Genomic DNA, 22162 nt, shown 5'->3' with positions numbered 1-22162 from the left:
GTGGATCCCTGTACTACTTACCCAAGAAGGTCTGCCAGATCATCATGGCATGCTGTATATTGCACAACCTTGCCTTACATCGCCAGGTACCTTTTCTGCAGGAGGATGAGGGTGGAGATGAGTGTGTGGCAGCAGTGGACCCTATGGACAGTGAAGATGAGGAGGCAGAGGTTGAGGATGAGGACAACAGAAGTGCAATAATACAACAATACTTTCAATGACACACAGGTAAGACAGTGTGACTTCACTTTTCATTGACAGTTTTGTGTTTGACATTGCCTGTGGCAGGCTGATTTTCCCACTTCTATGGCCACTTACTGTACCCTTTGGCATCTCTAATTTTGGATATTTGTGCCCTACTATTGCTCCTGGTGTGTTGACTGCAGCCAACTACAGGTCTTTTCTATGTATACATTACTGTACAGTTGTATTGCAGTGTTTAAAGCTTGTTAAACGAATACATAGTTCAATCATTTGACAGACTCCATACTCAAATGGTGTTTATTTAAGTGTCAATAATTAGAGGGGGATGTGCAATGGGCTGGGGTAATGGTGCAGAAATGTCCAGGATAGAGTCCAGTCTGTGTGGATCACAGGTGCATTGTCCAAGGTTGAAGAGGAAGTGGAGCAATGGCAGTTCAAGGTGGATAGGGTGACAATCAGGAGAGGGTTATTTCCTGGCGGGGGTCTTGGCAATAGTCTCTGGCTTCTGCCTGGATCGCAGGGACCGTTTGCAGGGTGGTTCTCCTTCTGCAGGGGGAGGGGTGCTGGTGGCCTGTTGGTCCTGTGGCTGGGCCTCCTGTCCACTAGCGGCAGCGGAGGAGGAAGGCTGTTCAGTGGTTTGGCTAGTGTCATGGGCCCGCTGGTGTGCCACTGCCCCCCCTATGGTGTTGGCCATGTCTGACAGCACTCCTGCAATAGTGACCAGGGTGGTGTTGATGTCTTTCAAGTGCTCCCTGATCCCCAGGTACTGCCCCCCTTGCAGCCGCTGGGTCTCCTGCAACTTGTCCAGTATTTGGCCCATCGTCTTCTGGGAATGGTGGTATGTTTCCAGGATCTTGGTGAGTGCCTCCTGGAGAGTCGGTTCCCTGGGCCTGTCCTCCCCCTATCGCACAGCACTCCTCCCAGCTTCCCTGTTGTCCTGTGCCTCTGTCCCCTGAACCGTGCACCCACTGCCACTGACCCCAGGTCCCTGATCGTCCTGTGATTGTGGGGTTGCCTGGGGTCCCTGTAGTGATGGACACACTGCTGATTGACGTGTCCTGGGGACAGAGGTATGGGCCCGCTGGGTGGTTACTGTGGTGGTGTTTCCTGAGGGGGGAGACTTTGTGGTGGTATGGAACTGTGCCTGGGTAACTGACTGTCCGGAGGTCCCTGATGGGCCAGGTTGGTCATCCAGATCCTGGCGTCCAGAGCTGCTATCATCACTATGGGCCTGTTCTGGGGGGGAGGACTGGATATTGCTGGCACCTCCTCTCCTTTGACGTTGGGTGGGAGACCTTTGGGGATGTAAATGCAGTGTTCTTGTTTCTAGGTGTGATATCTTGTGCATGGGTGTGTTGCCCTCTATGGCTGTGTGAGTAGTTATTTGGTGGGCTAGGTGATTCTCTCTAGTTCTCATGCTTTAGGGATGGCTGTCCATGTAGGTCTGTGATGGGGGTCCATGCATTGTTGTTACATGCAGGGCTTGGTATTGGGAGTGGTGGTTTGTGATGGTGGGGTGTGTGTGAGGTGGTGGAGTGATGGGAGTGAGGGTAGGGGTAGGTGATGGTATGCAGGTAGGGGGTGATAGTAATAGAGATTTGACTTACCAGAGTCCAGTCCTCCTTCTACTCCTGCCAGGCCCTCAGGATGCATGATTGCCAAGACTTGCTCAGAAAATCTGGGGTGTCGTTGTGATGCCATGGGTGTAGTGTGAGTGGTGTGGGTGAAGGTGTGTAGGCTGATGTGTTGGGGTATGTGATGTAAGGTGCGTGGATGGTGTATAGGTGATGTGGTGTGTGGCTGTGGTCCTGGCTGTGGTCTTGCTATCTCTCTTGTGGCACTTGTTTGCATTGGTAAAGGGTTGTGGGTAATGCGTGTGTGTGTTTTATAGTGGTGTGGGTGTGTGAGTGTGGTGTGTGTATGGCTGTCAGGTGTGTGTTATTCGAATTGTCCAATATAGTGTTGTTTTGTTAGTGTGTGTGTATTTTGAGTGCCGCGGTATGTAGCACCAATAGTTTACCACCATTGAATGTTTGCCTCGGTGATTCATGGGTCATAATGTTGTGGGCAATAGTTCTGTTGGTGTAACAGTGTGGGTTTTGCTACCGCCAGTTTATCACCGACCTTTAGGCTGGCGGACTTGTGTGTGTGGCTGTATAGTGATGGATTGCTATGTGTGTGTCATAATATGGGTAGCGGTAATCTGCTGCGGCGACGGTATGTTGGCGGCAGTCAGCATGGCGTTAAGTGGTACTTACCGCCAATGTCATAATGAGGGCCTATATCTCTTAAGAACATTTACTTTCTCTTTGCAATGCAAATAGGTGACTTTCTCTTTTGGCCAATCAACGAACAAGTACTCTTCTTCCCTTGCTGCCTGGAATGACCTGTGTTCACTTTGTATGGATCTACATCATTTGCAGGGCTAAACTATAGGCCAGTGCAGAGCTCTCACGTGGGTTTGTTACTGTGCAATGAGTAACAAGGATCAGGAATTAGATTTTCCCCTCACGGCCAATGGACCAACACCGCCTCATGACCAATACCACCTCATGACTGATGGACCGACACTGCCTCTCGCTAGAGACCTCTGTGAGCAAAACCAAAGTAATGTTTTGTTTAAACATACAAAATGATGTATAAAAAGGAACATTCAACCCTCAAACGTCACTGGGTTGGGAGGAAATATTGCCTAGAAAAATAGGAGGTAGTAATCTTAGACAAATGGGTATTAAACATCATCAATAAAGGCTACTGCATGGAGCAGACACAAAAAACGTCTAATGTCAGACCATAATATGCACACATCTAAAAGATCTTCATCTACTCATATAGTAGGTGCTGAAATGTATGCTCAAATGAGCAATAAAGGCATTAACACACAAGCAGTGAATTGAGGAGTTTAATCTGTGTGCATGCTCATAGCAATTGAAGAATTACCACAGAGACCAGTATGCAACCTAAGAATTAAACAAATATGAGTCACCATAGAACTTAGAGACAACCATCTTGCAAGATGTAACACCTCTGCTGCTCTAGAAGTATCTCATGGTGAGAGAAGCTCATTTCCATGTCCCCATGCATCCAAAGCAATGGGAATGCCTCAGGATTACAATTTTGAGGGCATGTGGTAGGCAGGGAGGTTGGCGAATATTACCAATTCAAATACGTCAACACCTTTTGTTATAAAATCAGCACAGAGGGTATTCACACAAGTTTCCCGCTGTAGTGGTGGTACTTCTTGGGTGACAGTCAATATATATGTACCCATATCTCATCAAAATGTAACAATGCCAGGACAGTGTAAACCAGGTGACTACATTAGTGTACTCTGGGTTTCAGTGTCAGTCAGAAGAAATCTTTGCCCACACCATCTCAACATAAGATATCTTTGGGACCATAGACAGACATGACCACAGAGAAGATTGCAACATCAAAGAGAGATTCCAGGCATTTCAGTAACGGGCTTACTGTTACCACACATCACAGTAGCTGTCACTGAGAACAGTTATGAAGTTGATGGGAATGACGGTATTATATAACAACTTGATACTGTATGCTTCCTTACACATGTGCCCAAAACAGAACTTGCTAATGAACCAGAGGTGTCAGGGACAGGGAACATTAAGGGAGTCAGTCACAAAGTGAAGCACTGGACACATGATAAGTACCAGTCTCTATAATAACAATACCAACAGATGCCTCACTGTAAGAAAGTACCATCTTTCTTGGCATGTTACTCCCAATTTTACCTGTATGTCAGTATGTTTTTGCCTGTCTCACTGGGATCCTGCTGGTCAGGACCTCAGTGGTTATAGTTTATGGCCTAATGTGTGTGTCTGTATAGTGCTTAACTGTGTCACTGAGGTTCTGCTAATCAGAACCTCGTTGCTTATGCTCTCTTTGCTTTTAAATTGTCACTGTAGGCTAGTGACTTCGTTTATCAATTTCAATTGGCACACTGGTCCCCACCTATAAATCCCTAGTATATGGTACCTAGGTAACCAGGGCATTGGGGTTCCAGGAGAAGATCCTTATGGGCTGCAGCATTTTTTTTGCCACCCATAAGGAGCTCAGACAAACCCTTGCACAGGCCTGCTATGGCAGCCTGCATGAAATAGTGCACACACTATTTCACAGCCATTTTCACTGCACTTAAGTAACTCTTAAGTCACCTATATGTCTAACCTTCACTTGCTAAAGGTTAGGTGCAAAGTTACTAAGTGTGAGGGAACCCTTGCACTAGCAAAGGTGCCCCGACATAGTTCAGGGCCATTTCGAGTGACTTTGTGAGTGCGGGGCGCCATTACACATGTGCACTATATATAGGTCAATACCTATATGTAGCTTCACAATGGTAATTCCGAATATGGCCATGTAAGGTGTCTAAGATCATGGAATTGTCCCCCCATTCCAAATCTGGTATTGGGGAGCCAATTCCATGCATCCTGGGGGCTCCACCATGGACCCCCAGTACTGCCAAACCAGCTCTCTGAGGCTTGCACTGCAGCTACAGCTGCTGCCACCTCACAGACAGGATTATGCCCTCCTGGGGTCTGAGCAGCTCAGTCCCAGGAAGGCAGAATAAAGCATTTCCTCTGAAAGCAGGGTGTCACACCCTCTCCCTTTGGAAATAGGTGTTACAGGCTGGGTAGGGGTAGCCTCCCCAGCCTCTGGAAATGCTTTGAAGGGCACAGATGGTGCCCTCCTTGCATAAGCCAGTCTACACCACTTCAGGGACCCCTTGTCCCCTGCTCTGGTGCGAAACTGGACAAAGGAAAGAGGAGTGATCACTACCCTGTCCATCACCACCCTAGGGGTGGTGCACAGAGCTCCTCCAGTGTGTCCCAGACTTCAGCCATCTTGCTTTGCAAGGTGTGGGGGCACTCTGGAGGGCTCTGAGTGGCCAGTGCCAGCAGATGACGTCAGAGACCCCACCTGATAAGTCCTTACCTGATAAGGTAGCCAATCCCCCTCTCAGAGCTATTTAGGGTCTCCCCTGTGGGTTCTCTTCAGATTCTACTTGCAAGTTTCAAGCAGGAATCCTCTGCAACTACTGCTTCATTCTCTGACCTCAGATCAACCGCAGCCTGCTCCAGGAACCGCTCTAACAGCAACAAAGTATCCACAAGGGGTACTTTTCTTCTGCAACTTCAGCTCCAGCCAGCAACTGCTACAGTTTCCATGGTGTGCACGCTCTGAGGACTCCCTGTCTTCATCCTGCACCAGAAAGACCGAAGAAATCTCCCTTGGGGTGACAGAGTCACTCCTCTGCTCCAGCAGGCACCTTCTAAGACGTCAACCGGTACCTTTGGACTCCTCTCACACCAACAAGTGTGCTCCTAAGGACACAGAGGTTGGACCCCATCGACACAGACTGTCCTGAAGTCCTGCTGATGCAATTTGGAGGAGGTAAGACCTTGCCTTACCTGAGAGCGACTGTACCCCTGTGTATTACATCTTCTTCATCTCCTGAGGCCTCTGTGCACTATTTGCTAAATTCCTTTGTGCACAGCCTGGCCCAGGTCCCCAGCACTCCACCCTTCAACGCTCAACTCGCTGAGTAGTTGTCCGGCGGTCTGGGACCTTCCTTAGTTGTGCTGCACCAACCGCATTTTGCACCTTCTTTGTACCCATGTTCTGGGACTTCCATGGGTGCTGTCTGGCATTATAAGGGCTCTCTAAAGTGCTGAGAGCCCCCTCTTCCTCCTCACAGAGAGTTGAGGCCCCCAGGTCCCTTCTGGGTCCAGCCTGCGCCATTTTGACGCAAAACGCAATTTTGTCATAACCAAGGCTTGTTGGTGACTTCCAACACAAAATTATGTCTGCATCCATCTTCACGTTGTATGAAATTTTTTGCATCATGGAGGAACCCGCTGGCATCTTCCTAAGGGTGCATTCCTGCAGTCCTCGACTAACCGGGGACTCTTCTTTTGCACCCTCTTCCGGGTTGGCAGGGGCTCCTGTCCTTCCTGGAACTTCTCTTGACTTCTGGGCTTGGGCCCCTTCTTTTGCAGGTCTTCAGGTCCAGGAATCCAGCAGTTGTTGTTTGCAGACTTGGTTGGTTACTGCATAATCCCAATCACAAGGTGTAGTGTGTCCTAAGGAAACTTGTGGTACTTTACTCCTGCTTTTCTGGGCTCTGGGGTGGGGTAATTTACTTACCTTTCCTGTATTCTTACACTCCCAGCAATTCTGCACACACTACACTTGTCTAGGGGGGAATTTGTGATTTGCATTCCACTTTCTTAGTATATGGTTTGTGATGGCCCTAAACCTATTTTCTCCCATTGCATTCTAGTGTTTCCTATTGTCTGTATTGTTCTATGACTATTTCCTTGTCTAATTTTGGTGTCTAGTGTATATATTGTGTATAATACTTACCTCCGGAAGGAGTATTGTCTCTAAGATATTTTTGGTACTGTGTCACCCAAATAAATACCTTTATTTTTTAGTAACACTGAGTATTGTCTTTACTTGTGTATAAGTATAAGTGGTATTGCGTGAGCTTTGCATGTCTCCTAGTTCAGCCTAAGCTGCTCTGCTATAGCTACCTTTATCAGCCTAAGCTGCTGGGACACTACTACATTTCACTGATAAGGGATAACTCGACCTGGTATAAGGTGTAAGTACCCAAGGTTCCCACTATAAATCAGGCCAGCCTCCTACACCAGGGTCTTAGCCCAGGTTCATCATCAACGAGCTTCCCTGGTTCTAGTAACTCCCTATTGGCAAACTCAGTCTTGGTTCCCTTTGGTTCTGGAGAAGTCAATCGATTTTCCAGTTTTAATTCCAACCTTTCCCAGTCTTGTTCTCAACCGGGAGGGTCGTCCTCACAACATGATTCTCAATCATACACTGACTTTGGTAGCATGGACAATTTCGGGACAGCCTGGAGAACCCCCGGTATTTCGGAAGAAGCTGCCCAGTACATCTGCCACTCTTGGGCTCCAGGAACAACAAAAGCTTATAAGTCCGCCTAGCTGATCTGGTGTAGCTGGTGTTTGGACAGGAACTCAAATCCCTTTTCAGCTGATGTAACTTTAGTCATTCATTTTTTAGCTTCTCTGGCTTCCCAATGTAAGGCATGCAGAGCAGTAAATACTTATAGGTCTGCTATTTCTGCTGAGCATATTGAAATGAATGGAAAATCTGTAAGTGAACATCTTTTGAAAGGAGTGAGATTTTCCAATCCTCCAGCTTCTAAATATAATCATTTGTGGGATATCGATTTAATTTTTAATTTGTTTAATTCTGGGCAAGATAACAAATTTCTTTCTCTTAAATGCCTTTCAGCAAAGTTAACAACGTTGCTATGTTTAGTTTCATTGAAACCTGTATCTGATGTTAAGGTTTTAGATGTATCCTCAGTGCAGTTCTCTCCTACTGGTGTGTCTTTCAGAATTCATAGAAGAACGAAAAGAAATCTGTCCAAGGTTCATTATCCGTACTTTCCTTGACATCCTAAACTCTGGGCGGGTGTTCGTTTGGAGGACATTCTTAGATTGGCCAACTGGTCTAATGTTTCCACTTTTATAACTTTTTATTGTAAACCAATTTCAAATGTTGCTGATTCTGTTTTTAATATGCTTTAAACAAGCATAATAGGAGCCTCCGTTCTTCTAATAAAATTCAGATTTTCCTAGCTTTAGTGAAGGAAAGTCTAGATTTTATTAAAGACACGGAGGCGAGTATTATCCCACCGCTTCTTCATAACCCTCCCTTTATTCTATTTCAGTGCCGGTTTCCCCTGCACCACTTAATTCATCATAAGGCCATCCATTCCACCACCAAGCTCTTTCCTCAAGACGTCTTTGCATCTTTACCTCTACATGGATGCCGTCCTCTGGCCTCCTGTCGTCATCTGGAACAACTGAACTTGGTTTCTCCTTCAGTTATGGACTTTGTGAAATACTTTTTTATGCTGTTACTGGGGGTTTCTATTGTGTTGGTTATTATTCCATTGTTCTATTCCCCTTGACATGCTCTCGCAAGAAAAAAGAGCGCTTGTTGCTCGCGGTTAAGACATTTATTATGCATATGATCTTTCTATTGTTCGTTCGTTTGTGACTTAATATATGACACTTTCAATGGTTCATGGGATATGTAGTTCTCGTTTTTTTGTTTTTATCTTGGCTGCTATTGAAATTAAAGCAAGAAAAGGAAGCATAATACTCGCCTCCGTGTCTTTAATAAAATCTAGACTTTCCTTCACTAAAGCTAGGAAACTCTGAATTGTAAAGGTATATTAAAGAAACAAAATATTTGTTTGTGGTGGTGTCTGATGATGTAACTCTTAAGGTCTTTCTAAAATGGGAGCCAGTTAGTGTTAGGTTTTATGTTTATCAGAAGTTTTTAAATGTCATTCCACACAGTAGGAAATGCATGTTGAGAATTTGAGTTTTCGTGGCTTGGGAGATTTTTAGGAGAAGTTGGACTTTGTTGCTCCTATTTCTTTCCCTCAAGTGGTTCAAAATTTCTCCTTAAGGTTGTTTTGTTGTCCGATGTGCAATGTTTTATGCGTGATACAGAACATTTTGAAAACAATTGGGACACTGGGGACACTGCTAGAGCAGGTGTTTTAATTTAAATATTAATGAATATTCAAGTATTCTGAGTAATGTATTTGCGAAGAAAAAGTAATAATATAGAGAAAAATAATGCGTGCATTTGAAAATGTGTCCATGTGAGTGGCCTTCAATGTTCATAAAGTATACTTATTAATGGCTTATTAATATGAAATATGGAGCTTATGTTTGACTAAATGTAGTACTACATCATATTAAGGGTTATGCATTATGTCTTAGCTTTATTAATTGAAGGCCTTAACTCAGTGGAGGACTTGGCCTAGTTGCACGGCCTAATGCCAAGCTATATTTTTAAACCGATGAATAAAATGTCTGCTCAGAGAATTCAATTGTTATTTTCCACTGTGCTGACTAAATGTGCTCATAGCTAAAAGTCTTTCTCATGAGAACTGCTTGCTTGAAGTCGCTGTTCTTGCTAAATGTAACAACATAAGTGTAATGTGTGTAAGGTTGACTTTCTCAGGAGGAGAACAATGGAGACACTGACTGGAGTATAAGCTGCAACAATATTGTTACCTGACGAGCCGGACGATGAGGACATTACAAGAGAAACCAATCAGCGACATGTGAATTGTGTACTAGTAGAAATTATAGATTTGATATTTTAGTTTTATTGGACGAAGTGTGAACATGCGATCCCTTGACCAATAGGGACTTGGGAAGTAATTTTAGGAAATCTAACTTAGTTGGACTGCACTGATGGAAGACAGAGCATTTGCCCATTTTAATTCTTGCCGAAAGGCCTTTACTTTACTGAGTGTCTAGAGACGTGCTTAACTTTAATGCTTAAAGACTTTGGGGGTCATTACAACCCTGGCGGACGGTGTTAAAGCTGTGGAAATACCGCAAACAGGCTGGCGCAAAAAAAAATGGAATTACGACCCTGGCGGTAACCGCCAACAAAGACAGCCACTTTAACACACCGCCCGCCACGGCGGTACAGACAAACAGCCTGGCGGTCACCGCCAACAGACAGGCGGAAGACAATGTACCACCCACAGTATCATAACCTACCAATCCGCCACCTTTTCCGGGGCGGATTCTCTGTGGATAAAAACACAGCGGAAACAGCTTTTGCTATGGGAAAACGCTCACCTTAACACACTCCATGAGGAATGACGACTCCATGGAGCCGGAACTCCAAATCCTACCTGCCCTTGTCTTTCTGCTCCTCTACGAACAACAGCGACGTAGGCGCAGAACATACCGGTGAGTACTGCATCTACGACACGGGGAGGGGGGAGGCAAAAGTTAGGGGGACACCCACTAAACACCCCCACCCTCGCATATCACAACATACACACCAATGCAGTCAAAAATATCACATGAACAACCCACAATTCCCCCGGAAGAATGCAAAGACAAAGCGAATTGCGGGCAAACATTGTAATGTGCCAATATACATGTCATATAAAAATGTACAGAATAATATCTCGAAATCTGTCATAATTATATATACAATACAAGAAGTAGTGCAGATATGTACACAACAATGTCCGTGCACCAACAGTCCAAAAATGCATGGGCGAGGCCCACAATAGATACCTGACCAAAATCCGAGAGAACACTACCGGGGCATCAGATAGAAACACTACAGGCACCTCAGGGGGAAGGGAAGGGGGGGCACCTCAGCCGAATGAATGCAAAGCCAGATCCACGACGGGGCTCCATACCCATTCATGTATCCTGGGGAGTGCAAAGCCACAGTCTCACAAGTCTTTGCAGTGGGTGGTTTGCCCACTGTACCATCCTGGGGAGTGCAAAGCCACAGTCTCAAAAGTCTTTACAGTGGGTGGGTTGCCCACTGTACCATCCTGGGGAGTGCAAAGCCACAGTCTCAAAAGTCTCTACAATGGGTGGGTTGCCCACTGTACCATCCTGGTGAGTGCAAAGCCACAGTCTCAAAAGTCTTTACAGTGGGTGGTTTGCCCACTGTACCATCCTGGGGAGTGCAAAGCCACAGTGTCAAAAGTCTTTACAGTGGGTGGTTTGCCCACTGTACCATCCTGGGGAGTGCAAAGCCCCATTATCGCAAGTAGATGCAGTTCTCAACTGGTACTGGGTGGGACTGGTGCCCTGACTGGATGAGTCTCCCCGTGAAAGTTCCTGTTCTGTCACTGTCCCAGCTGCACATGGGATAAGGATGCCTGATGTGGCGGCCTATTCATACCCACACGGTGTTTGCCCTGTTCAGCGGTCTTCACCTTGGCGGCCTTGGCCTTGTTCAGCGCTGCTTAGCCATGGCAGTCTTTGCCCTGTTCAGCGGTCTTCAACATGGCGGTCTTTGCCCTGTTCAGCGGTGCTTAGCCATGGCAGTCTTTGCCCTGTTCAGCGGTCTTCACCATGGCGGTCTTGGCCTTGTTCAGCGGTGCTTAGCCATGGCAGTCTTTGCCCTGTTCAGCGGTGTTCACCATGGCGGTCTTTGCCCTGTTCAGCGGTCTTCACCATGGCGGTCTTTGCCCTGTTCAGCGGTGCTTAGCCATGGCAGTCTTTGCCCTGTTCAGCGGTCTTCACCATGGCGGTCTTGGCCTTGTTCAGCGGTGCTTAGCCATGGCAGTCTTTGCCCTGTTCAGCAGTGTTCACCATGGCGGTCTTTGCCCTGTTCAGCGGTCTTCACCATGGCGGTCTTTGCCCTGTTCAGCGGTCTTCACCATGGCGGTCTTTGCCCTGTTCAGCGGTCTTCACCATGGCGGTCTTGGCCTTGTTCAGCGGTCTTCACCCTGGCGGTCTTGGCCTTGTTCAGCGGTGCTTAGCCATGGCAGTCTTTGCCCTGTTCAGCGGTTTTCACCATGGCGGTCTTTGCCCTGTTCAGCGGTCTTCACCATGGCGGTCTTGGCCTTGTTCAGCGGTGCTTAGCCATGGCAGTCTTTGCCCTGTTCAGCAGTGTTCACCATTGCGGTCTTTGCCCTGTTCAGCGGTCTTCACCATGGCGGTCTTTGCCCTGTTCAGCGGTCTTCACCATGGCGGTCTTTGCCCTGTTCAGCGGTCTTCACCATGGCGGTCTTGGCCTTGTTCAGCGGTCTTCACCCTGGCGGTCTTGGCCTTGTTCAGCGGTGCTTAGCCATGGCAGTCTTTGCCCTGTTCAGCGGTTTTCACCATGGTGGTCTTTGCCCTGTTCAGCGGTCTTCACCATGGCGGTCTTGGCCTTGTTCAGCGGTGCTTAGCCATGGCAGTCTTTGCCCTGTTCAGCGGTCTTCACCATGGCGGTCTTGGCCTTGTTCATCGGTGCTTTGACATGGCGGTCTATGGACTGTTCAGCGGTGCTCTGACATGCCGGTCTATGGACTGTTCAGCGGTGCTCTGACATGGCGGTTCGGATACTGACAGTGGTGTGTGGCATGACGAACTCCACACTGGACATTGGTGTGTGGCATGACGAACTCCACACGGGACATTGGTGTGTGGCATGACGAACTCCACACTGGACATTGGTGTCTGGCATGACGAACTCCACACTGGACATTGGTGTGTAGCATGACGAACTCCACACTGGACATTGGTGTGTGGCATGACGTTCCATCATCGCCCAGCAGGGCTGTGGGATCCTGGTCCCTCCTGGGCACTGACTCCGGCGGTGGTCTCCTGACCAGTAACGATACTTGGGCCCTCCTGGGCAATGACTCCGGCGGTGGTCTCCTGACCAGTAACGATACTTGGGCCCTCCTGGGCAATGACTCCGGCGGTGGTCTCCTGACCAGTAACGATACTTGGGCCCTCCTGGGCAATGACTCTGGCGGTGGTCTCCTGACCAGTAACGATACTTGGGCCCTCCTGGGCAATGACTCTGTCGGTGGTCTCCTGACCAGTAACAACAGTGCTGGCGGTTGTGTCTGGACCGCCGGAAATGATTGCGCACTTCTCCGCCGTGACACTCACAACAGGCTGGGCAGACTTCCTCGGGACCTTCCCCACCTTCTTTGGAGTTACAGCTGACTCACCAATCGCCTTCGATCCCATTTCAGTTGTTGTCCCACCAGGAGTCTTGACACGGTCCCGTCGTCCACTCTCCAATTTCGGAGCCTTTACAGGGGGTGGGCTGCCAGTGCCTTGGCTCCGGGTCCTACTGCCTGCCCTGGTGGACGGTGCACTCCAAAAACCTGGAACACACACCACTGGCACTGGAGGCTTTTTGGCTGAGGCGCTACGACGGGACTGATGAACTGGAGGGGGGGGGTGGGGGCAAACAGGTCAATTTGACAGAGGGACAGTTTCTGACGGACACTGGGATGGGTAGCTGGAGGGGGTCTGGGAGTGGAGGTAGAGGAGGTGGTTGTAGGAGGTGTCACTTTAGCTGTTTTGGGTGCAGGTGCAGGTACTGGAGGCTGTCGTGAGGTGGATGGATGTTGGGTGAGTGATTGCCGGCGTTTGGGTACTTTGGGAGGGGGCGTCACAGACACACTGGGAGAGGACACAGGGGACGTGTAAATGGCAGTGGAGGTGGTGAGTGCAGGTGAGCGGCTTGTGGTGCTGGGTGTCCTGGTGCGAGTCCTAGTGCCTGTAGATGTGGTGCATGCAGGTGTGTGTGTAGACGACACTGGGAGGGAGGAGGGAGAAGAGGAGGAGGGGGACACAGTGGAGACAGTGGATGTTGCTGTGTCTGTATGGGTGTGATGCTTGTGTGAGTGCCTGTGGTGTGTGTGCTGCCTATGTTTGCTTGAGTTACTTTTGGGTGTTGACTTGTGTGCCTGCTGGTCTGTAGGTGTGCTTGGGATGGGCTGGGGTACAGGGGATTGATTCTGGGTGGAGGAAGTTGGAGGGCGGAGGCTGGACACAGGGACAATGGCTGCCATCAGTGCTGAGGCCAGAGATTGCAGGGTTCAACAGCCTGACCAGAATGAATGCCTTCCAGGAATGCATTACCATGTTGCAACGCCCTTTCTACACCCTGGATGGCATTCACAATGGTAGACTGCCCAACAGTGAGTGACCTGAGGAGGTCAATGGCCTCCTCACTGGGGGCAGCAGGGGTGACTGGGGCAGGGGCTGAGGTGCCTGGGGCGAAGGTGATGCCCACCCTCCTGGGTGAGCGGGCACGGGGCGAACGCTGAGGGGCTGCTGGGAGGGCGGTGCTGGTAGGGGAGGTGGCAGCTGTACCTGTAGAAGTGGGGCACACAGATGGTGCCGCCACCACAGGGGAGCTCCCATCCGCGGACGAGTCTGTGTCGCTGGTTGGTGATCCTGTGGCCGACGTGAAGCTCCCCTCGCCCTCCGTCCCACTGGTGCATTCATAGTCTGTGGTGTGGCCCTCCATGGCCATGTGGGATGCAGCTCCCTCGTGCTCCGGTGCCACTGTACCTCCGCCTGATGATGCTGATGTACAAAAGGACAGGGAGAGCAGGAAAAGGGGGGGAGACAGAAGAAAGAGAGTTTTAGTGCATGGCATACCGCTACAGTTGGCGGACAAGACAGACGCAGCAGCCCCATGCATTACGCCGTGCTCCTGCCCTCTGCACATGCAATTTCTGGGATATGGCCTACATGGCAATGGTAGAAATCTGCGCACATGGATGGCAAAGGGGCAACTATACATCAACTTGCCTCTGTTCTGAGCTGGGGTAGAGTCCCACATGGCCTACATTATGGAGGGGCCTTGCCTACCTAACTCGCCCTGGCCTAGGGACACCCACAGCCCACCTCCCCCACCCAGACACCTCCACTGCACGCAAAGTCCACAGAATGAGGTTGTACTCACCCCCTTGTGTCTGCTGTGATGTCCTTAAGCACCCATCCAACTCCGGGTAGGCCACCGCCAGGATCCGGAACATCAGGGGGGTCATGGTGCAACGGGTACCCCTCCCACGTTGGGAGGCCATCCCCAGCTGAGCCTCCGCCGTCTTCTTGCTGCAGCGGCGAATGTCCTCCCATCTCTTACGGCAGTGGGTGCCCCGTCTCTGGTGGGCCTCCAGGGTCCGGACTTCCTTGGCGATGGCACGCCAAATATCCCTCTTCTGGTGGGCACTGACCTACATGACATGCACAAGGAAAGAGGAACAGTCATTACCTACTGCACCGACAATGTGAGTGGCCCCCTCCCAACTCTGTCCATGTGACCCATTCATCCCCATGCATAACTGTTCTATGTACTCTGCCCCCTTCCCTCTTCCACCCAGTCCTCTCCACCCAGGCCTAGCCCATACAACGTGCTCCCTGTGTACTAACCTGTTGGTCTGGAGGACCGTAGAGTAGCGTGTACTGGGAGAGGACCCCATCCACAAGTTTCTCCAACTCCTGTGCAGTGAAGGCAGGGGCCCTTTCCCCAGACGCAGCAGCCATCGTCGCTTGCAGACCGAGGTCACAGCAGCACTAGCAGTGTAGGTCCTCTCCTGTCGAAGGTCAGGTACCTAGTGATTGAAGAGATAGAAAATGGTGGTGACGTCCGCGGCGGTGACGTCCGCGGCGGGGCGCATCATCACCGCCAGCGCACCTGTTCATTGGCTCCTGGGACCAATGGGGTCCATTTTAACCAATGCAGCATTGCGCCGCGCTCTACGACCGCCTACCGCGACGGTGTCCAACGCCAGCGCAGTTACCCCACAATTCCATTGTCCCAGTTTAGAGGTCAGGCAGCCGCCATTTCAGGGGCCCACATGGCTTCATTTACTACTGTGTCACACATACCGAGGCCTACACTCCAAACAGTTCCCGGATGGGTTAATTGTCTGTTGTAGTCTTGTGTGTGACTGTGGGTACATACCTGGAGGAATGCTGACAGTTTCTTCGCTGTTCGTACACAAAATATTAGCAGGAAAGGGACAAATTCAAATAATTATGCAGAACCAATAGTGACTCTTGGTTCAAAAAGGGTAAAACTATTTCCCTTCTTTATTTCATTTAATCATACACAGCAGCAACAGAGTCACAGGACAAATGCCTATCTATAAACTAATGACACTAAGGTGAACCTATATACAGTAATATATACACATATACATAAATATAAAGCTTATGAAACAAACAATACATACACTATTCAAAACCAAGTGCCCTACTCCAACATTTAGTAAGATAGTCACAACAAAACAGTGAACGTAGTGATCACAAATCACATATTTGAAGGGGGGTTGTGAAATGGGGATGGGTTATGGTGGAAGAATGTCCATGGCAGAGCCCAGTCTATTAGTCTCACAGGTACATTGCACATCTGCCCATTGGAAGTGGAGCTGGGGCAGTTCCGATTTGGACAGGGTAACAAAGTGGTACAGTGGGGGGACAACCAGGGTGGTCTTATTTCCTGGCGGTGGTCTTGCCATCTTGCTCTGTCCTGTTCCTGGATCTCAGGGCCCGCTTGCGTGGTGGTTGTCCGTCTGCAGGGGGTGGGGTGCTGGTGTGTTGGTCCGGAGGCGGGGCGTCCTGTCCACTAGCGCCGGCGGAGGTGGTGGGCATTTCATCGTCCTGGCTAGTGTCAGGGGCCCCTTGGAGTGCCACGGTGTCCCTCAAGGTCTTTTGAATGTCCGTCAGCACCACTACAATGGTGCCCAGGGCGGAGCCGATGGTCCTGAGCTCCTCTCTGAACCCCAAATACTGCTCCTCCTGCAGACGCAGGGTCTCTTGCAACTTGCCCAGTACCGTTGCCATCGTCTCCTGGGAGTGGTGGTATGCTCCCATGATGGAGGAGAGGGCCTCGTGGAGAGTAGTTTCCCTTGGCCTGTCCTCCCCCTGTCGCACAGCAGCCCTCCCAGTTCCCCTGTGTTCCTGTGCCTCTGTTCCCTGGACCATGTGCCCACTACCACTGCCCTCAGGTCCCTGTTGTTGTTGGGGTGTTGGGTTAGCCTGGGTTCCCTGTAGTGGTGGACACACCGCTGATTGACCTGTCCTGGGTAGGGAGGTATGGGCCCGCTGGGTGGGTGCTGTGCTGGTATTCCCAGAGGGTGGAAGTTCGGTGTTGGGCTGTGGCTCGGCAAGGGGAACCGACTGTCCTGAGGCCCACGATGGTCCGGGCTGTTCATCAAGATCCAGTGGGGCAGAGCTGCTGTCATCACTGTGGGCCTCTTCTGGGGGTGGAGTGGTGTTGTCTGGACCCTCTGGTGTGGTGACGTTCCTTCGGGTTCCTGCGGGGGTATGAGTACATGATTATTGCATGTGTGTGTTTCATGGTGTGCAATGGTTGGGTGTGCGTGTACACCAGTGCAGGCATTCCTGTGTGGGGGCTTGTGTGCTGTTGTTTGGAGGGTGTTGTTGATCTGTGCAGTGGGCATGCTTTAGTGATGGGTATCCATGCTTGGTTATGTCATGCAGGTCTTGGGGTTGGGATGGGTGGTTGGTGTCATGGGTAGATTAGTGAGGATTTGGGGTGATAGGTGAGGGTGTGAGGGTGGGGGTGTGTGATAGCATGCAGGTAAGGTGGGGGATATGATAGTTAAGATTTGACTTACCAGTGTCCGTTCCTCCAACGACTCCTGCAAGGCCCTCAGGATGCAAGATGGACAAGACTTGCTCCTCCCATGTTGTTAGTTGTGGGGGAGGAGGTGGGGGTCCGCCGCCAGTCCGCTATACCGCGATGTGGTGCCTGATACCATGGAACGCACCTTCCCCCGTAGGTCGTTCCACCTCTTCCTGATGTCCTCCCTATTTCTTGGGTGCTGTCCCACTGCGTTGACCCTGTCGACTATTCTTTGCCATAGCTCCATCTTCCTGGCTATGGATGTGTGCTGTACCTGTGAGCCAAATAGCTGTGGCTCTACCCGGATGATTTCCTCCACCATGACCCTGAGCTCCTCCTCGGAGAAGCGGGGGTGTCTTTGGCGTGCCATGGGGTGGTGTGTGTGAGATGTGTGAGGTGGTGTATGTGTTGATGAGTGTGGTGAGTGTAGTGGTATGTGGTGTTTTGTGCGTGGATGTTGTGTGGGTGATGGTGTAGTGTGCCTCTGTGTGATGGGGTTCTCTATTCTGTGCTGTCTCTCTCTGGCCTTCTCTCAGAAATTCTGGTCGTAGGGGTTTGTGGGTGATGTGGGTGTGTGTTTTATATTGTGTTGGGTGTGTGGGAGTGTTGTTTGTATGTGTATCAGGTGTGTGTATTTGGAAGTGTCCAATGTGGCGGTGTTTTGGAGGTGTGTGTGTATTTTGAGCGCGGCGGTGTGTACCGCCAATGGAATACCGCGTTTGAAAGACCGCCGCGTGGATTCGTGGGTCGTAATAGCATGGGCGTGTTTCTGTTGGCGTGGAGGTGGAGGATTTGTTTCCGCATGTTTATCGCTGACCTTTGGTGTGGCGGAGTTGTGTGGGTGTCTGAATTTCGGCGGATTCCGTGATGTGGGTCATAATAGCTTTGGCGGAATTCCGCGGCCGCGGCTGTGTGTTGGCGGTCTTCTGCACGGCGGTAAGCGCCTTATACCGCCAATGTTGTAATGACCCCCTTTGTGTTTTCTGTACTTTGATGCTGAATCCTGGTGCCTTGCTGGCCAAACTGATGTCCTGACGACAAAGACTATCTTAGCCTGCCGATCCAATTGAGGAGAGGTATGCCGTTACACATGTGTTTTATTATGCCTATTTACTTTTTCTTTTTAGGTGCCACCCACACTATTTGTGTTGACTAAAATTGTTTTGCATGAAGCCCAACATGCTAATGCTAATTTGGTGTTAGACAGGGATCCTCACTAATGAAAATTTGCTATAGGGAGGAACAGTCGATCTCTTTCCTTTGCTGAATATAAATGTATGTAATATTGTTTGCTCAATTGTTCTTGTTATTAATTTGCACTGTAACCTTAAAATGTGCAATTATTCAAGCTTTGATTAGCTTACGTTTCTTTTGCTGCTTTGGGCAGCCAGTGATGTTTCTGTATGTTTATCATTTGATTTTGAGATTATTTTACATGACTTTAGCATTGTTAATATAGAGAAGTAAATAGTCTAATTTATACTAAAAGGTGTGGTTATTCGTGACTGATAATTCGTGGGATAATTACTGACTCCTATTGATTACTAATGCTATTAATCATCATTGATTAATAATGTTATTGATTGATTACTGATTATTGATCTGCATTCATTTAATCTATGGTGGGAACATCTTAAATGCGAGTCAAAAGGTTCATCAACCTATTCGTGTCCCCTTGTCAGTTTACTTATTAAGGTCCGACACGCTAACAACACCAGTAAATTTATTTTCGAATGATGTGAAATGATCTGGTTAATTTGCTCATATGGTAAGTCAAGCTGCTGAATGGAGGATAACCTTAAGGACAGTAGGTTTTAGATATATGAAAGCAAGCTACTTTTGCATTGTCATTTTTTAGGCGGCTAAGCACTAACGTTTGTCCTGAAGTATGAGGACTGGGTGAGAGTTTTGAGTTTCCTTAGCAAGTGTAATTGGAAGAATGAAGATTCGTCTTCTTGAAATATGTGGACCCATAGTTAGGTTCTGATTAATAAGGAACCTTACTGATTTTGCATGGGGGACATTCCGGGAGAGATTTCATGTCAAGTTAGTATTTCAAGCTTTTGTTGTAATGGAAGGGGGACTTTTTTCTGTAGATGATGAGGAACTCTGTCTTTGTTACGTTCAGTTCCAGCAAGAACGAGCTCATCAAACAGTTTTAGTTTTTAGTTTTTCGATAATGTTTTTAAGGGTTGACATACTTTAAAGATACTTTAAATGTTCAATGTCAGCAGTGCACGATTTCACATGCTATACGTTGTGCTCTGTTCTCAGGTTTCCTAGTGGTCCACACAGTCCCTTGAAGGTTTATCAGCCCAGGTATTGAATTGAAGCTTTGCTCAAAGGTCAGCATTATTAGTGAAGGAAGTTTACATAAAACCACAGTGGTCTAAAAAACACCTGTCAATAGGAAAAGCAGAAAAAAAAAAATTGATCTTTCAGTGGAAAGAGGAAGATAGTTTTCCACATACTTTGCATAAGTTAAAAGTGCTACAGCAACAATTTCTAGGGGATTTCATGAAGCAGTTTAGGAGAGGTTTTTTTACCATTTCACATGTGAACTTCTTTGTCAGAGGAAAATTGGGTCCATTCCTATTTAGTTTTTAATCTAGGGATTGTGGAGAAATGCAATGGGTAGTTTTAGTTTAGAAAATCTAAATGTAAGCAAAGTATTGTCATCCATTGCCATTGTTTCTGTTACTTTTAGCTAGGAAACGTCGAAACGACGTTGTCAAAGGCACGCCATTGATCTTTGCAAAAAAAATATATAAACATAAAAAACAGATTGATATTCGTCAGTTACGGACAACTGCATTTCTGCAATGCTTATGCCCTGCTCTTTACCTAAAACATGTTATCAAGGAGGAAAACACATCTGCAGAAGCGTCCCTGTTGTCATCACATATTGAATTAGCAAAGACATCAGTCAGCAGTGGCGTCACTGTAACCGTTAAGCACCCATATCCCTTTGATCTTGACTTTCGGCTGTGCCAGAAAACATAGGGAGTAAGACTTGATGAATTATCTATTTTATATTGCATCCTTACTGTTCGTTTCGTTTTGAGAGCATTTGCTCATATCTCAATATTTCCAGGCACACAAACATCATTGTGCTTTCTGACATCAAAGGAATAGCATTGGTGAGAGTCCTTTTTCTAGGGGGATCTTGTCAGCCTCCACCCAAAATGCTTCAACCCCAAAAATCAATAATAAATGAGTATGTTTACCCAAAACTTTAAACACTTCCCACAGAAGAACTATTCCACGTGTGATAAAGACCATGGGGCATATTTATACTCTGTTTGCGCCGGAATTGCGTCTTTTTTTTTTACGCAATTCCGACGCAAAACTAACTCCATATTTATACTTTGGCGTTAGACGCGTCTAGCGCCAAAGTCCATGGAGTTTGCGTAATTCTTTAGCGTGGACACCTACTTTGCGTTAATGATATGCAAGGTAGGCGTTCCCGTCTAAAAAATTGACTCCGAGGCATGTGCGCCGTATTTATACTCCTGGGCAAAACTCACGCCCGGGAGTGGGCGGGTCAAAAAAAATTACGTCCAGCCGCTTTTGCGTCGTTTTTTAGCGCCTGGTCAGGGCAGGCGTTAAGGGACCTGTGGGCTCGGAAGGAGCCCAGAGGTGCCCTCCCATGCCCCCAGGGACCCCCCCTGTCACCCTTGCCCACCCCAGGAGGACGCCTAAGGATGAGGGACCCATCCCAGGGAACATAAGTAAAGTTCAGGTAAGTAATATATATATATTTTTTTGTGGCATAGGGTGGCCTGATTTGTGCCCCCCTACATGCCACTATGCCCAATGACTATGCCCAGGGGACATAAGTCCCCTGGGCATGGCCTTTGGACAAGGGGGCATGACTCCTGTCGGCGCAAGCATTCGTTTGAGTGCCTACCTATCTGTGATGTACGTAGGCCACACAGATGCTTCGCTTTAGACTGCAACTCTATCCGTCTGGTTACATAGAACCTAAAGGTTCAAGGCTCGGATATCAAATCAATATTTATCTGTACATAACTTAGTTGTTCAAATATGTGACAGCACAGCTATCACTCATGTGCCACAGAGGTTTCAAGCCCAAACCTCAGAAAGCAGGTCTAGCTCAGAGGCCCAGGACTCAGAGAGTCGAGCTGTCACTGCGTTGTACTTTTCCAATAATCGGATGCCTTCAGGTAGGAAGTGGCTCTCTAAATATACCTATGTTGAAGATTAAGTCTCTTTTCATTTTGGGAGCACTTGGATGACTTCAGGTAGTATGGTGCTCTTTAAAAACAATTATAGGGGTCGGGGTGGAGAGGGAGCGTGGCCAGCCAAGATCGCCTGGTGGAAGTTAACCAAAGGGGCTCCGCTACAGACTTTTGCACAGTTCACATCAATCTACAGAATATTGACTTGAACCCAAGAAGACGATCGGGGGAAGATGCGGGCATAACAGGGTTCATTCAGCCTGTACTGCCTGGATGACCCAGTGAACCGAAGATTTAAATTAGACTGGAGCGCAGTGGCCAAAGACAATTTGGTGACGGGACGAGGCAGTCGAGATCCTGGATCTCCCATCCTCTGAAGAGCTGTTCATTTAGCCAACTAGAGCTGCAGTAAAACCCTAAGGGGAGCCCCCCATTGCACACTAGGGACGGAGGGGAAGCCCTAACCGTTCCGACACCGGCGGGTATGTCCCTTTGTGACAGTTTACGTGCATGCACGCTCGGTGACATCTGCAGATCACGGTTGCCTCGCCCCTCACAGTAGTGGGCACCGATATGCAGAGAGAGGGCCATGGAAGCATAAGCAGAGCCCTGCTGAGATAACTACTGACAATACCGCCATGAAACAGGTGCCGAAGCTCACACAATACACTTTGCCTGACCCTGACCATGACCCTGTAATGGCGGCAAGTGAGCTGGGACTAAGCTGAAAGAGGGTAAGAAAACTTTTCCTGATTAATCCAGTGACTGATTAGCCCCACAACACTCTT

Source organism: Pleurodeles waltl, chromosome 1_2 (assembly GCF_031143425.1).
Source record: "Pleurodeles waltl isolate 20211129_DDA chromosome 1_2, aPleWal1.hap1.20221129, whole genome shotgun sequence".
NCBI classification, from domain to species: Eukaryota; Metazoa; Chordata; class Amphibia; order Caudata; family Salamandridae; genus Pleurodeles; species Pleurodeles waltl.
Note: the sequence above shows the minus strand (reverse complement) of the source record.